We start from the raw sequence: 1,896 nt of genomic DNA, 5'->3' as shown, positions 1-1,896 counted from the left end.
TTAATCTAGATTCTACATGTATGAGAAAATGTTCAGTATGTGTCTTAGGGGGGCTGGATAATTTTGCTACACATGATCATCTACAGTTCCATCTATTTCCCTGTAAATAGCATGGTTTTATTCTTCTTTATGGCTAAATAATACTTCATTGTACATACATACCACATTTTCATTATTCATACTCCCATCTTTGGGCACCCAGGCTAATTCTATAATTTGGCTAGTATTACAATAAAAATGAGTGTACAGTTGGAACCTAAGACTTTCTGATGCTAGAGTTACTTTTCTTTGTGCAAGATTTTATTAAATGTCTTTACAGAGCAATATCCAGCCTCCAGCTGCAGTGGTCAAGACCTTGCTATTATGTAGGAACTGGCTGAGACATGGCTGAGAAGGGGGCTGTGGGAAGGATCTCATCTTTGGGTTCCACGATGGTCATGCGGTCAGACAGGGGCTTCTTATGGGCAATCTTGCCACTGGGGTCCCAGAGCAGCATGTCCTCACTTTGATGCCCAGCACACCTAGTGGACAAAATGATGACCCAGCTGGGTTTCATAGGCCTCCACTACACACCAGGACAGGATGAGCAGTAGCTTACTAAGTAGCTCCACTGGATCTGGAACCTTCTCAGACAAATACCTCTATCTCAATCAAGGAATAGGCACTTTTACTAAAGGTGGCAATACTCAGCACCCCAGGACCTGGCACTGACAAGGACCATGAGCAGGATATGTCAACACCATGTCATTATGGAAGTAAGGTTAATTCTTTAGCCACCAAATGATACCACCTGTCAAAGAACTAGCAAATTCTGGAATCGTGTGTGTGTGTGTGTGTGTGTGTGTGTGTGTGTGTGTGCATGTGCTTGTGCACACACTCATTTTGGAGTAGAAGGGTATTAATACAGCATTCTCTCTAGAGAACTATCATTGTGGCATAGCACTAATACTAATCACTGGTTTGTAAAACATGGGAGGCACTGATCATAGAATTTGTCCATGAGCTCTGTCTGTTCATTCTACTCTTTTGTATCCAAGCCAATGTATACCTGGCTAGCATGGCGAAGAAAGGCACTTTTTGTTTTGTTTTGTTTTTCAATGTAGGGCTTCATTGTAGCCCAGGCTGACCTAGAATTCACTATGTAGTCTCAAGGGAGCCTCGAATTCACAGTGGTCCTCCTACCTCTGGATCCCAAGTGCTGGGATTAAAAAGTGTGCAGCACCAACCCTGGCTTGAATAAAGGTACTTTTATGAGGTAATACTCTGTAATGTGATATTTCCATTCCTGGCATGAGTACATACTAAGTCCTGGATGCCCTCCAGAACTGGACAAAGCTATTGAGCACCATGTCTACTTAATGGTTAAAGGCATTTGCTTACAAAGTCTGTTGGCCTGGGTTCCATTTCCCAGTGCTGATATAAAGCCAGCTACATAGTGGTACATGTCTGGAGTTCACTTGCAGCAGCAGGAGGCCCATTATCTGTCTAGAATACATGAAAACAAAGTGTAGTCAGAGGAAGGGATGATGGAGAAGAGGAGTGGGTGGAGGGTTAGTCAAAATTTATGTTATTTGTTATAATGTTATTTATTTGAGATAATTTAAACTTCTACCAGTTTTCCCCCCATTATGGGAGACATGAAAACGCCCAGATATTTTTAGTTCATTGCTAACCAGCAGGTGGCAGTCTAGGATTAAGAGCTGTTTTTCTCTTGGTGTTAGATTGAATTTGCCCTCCAAGTGGTTGGTTTAACTCCCTGTGCTGAGCCCAGCTCATTTGTTGCTACAGTATTTGCCCATCATGCACAATATCTTGAGTTTGGTCCCCAACACTGCATAGAGCCACAAAAAGTTAGCTGTGGTCATACAAACTTGGAAAGTGGGGTCAGGGAAAGAC

General features: G+C 42.6%; 1 long non-coding RNA gene across 1 annotated transcript; it reads right to left on the bottom strand.

The window, feature by feature from the left end:
• Positions 1-278: 278 nt before the first annotated feature.
• Positions 279-1,435, bottom strand: LOC123459320. The gene is made up of 2 exons (XR_006636208.1): positions 1,381-1,435; positions 279-521 (listed from the first exon to the last, which is right to left on the bottom strand). It is a non-coding gene; the product is annotated as an uncharacterized LOC123459320 (long non-coding RNA).
• Between the last annotated feature and the right edge of the window lie 461 nt (positions 1,436-1,896).

This window comes from Jaculus jaculus, chromosome 3 (assembly GCF_020740685.1).
Source record: "Jaculus jaculus isolate mJacJac1 chromosome 3, mJacJac1.mat.Y.cur, whole genome shotgun sequence".
NCBI classification, from domain to species: Eukaryota; Metazoa; Chordata; class Mammalia; order Rodentia; family Dipodidae; genus Jaculus; species Jaculus jaculus.
This window is presented reverse-complemented; position numbering and strand designations above follow the sequence as displayed.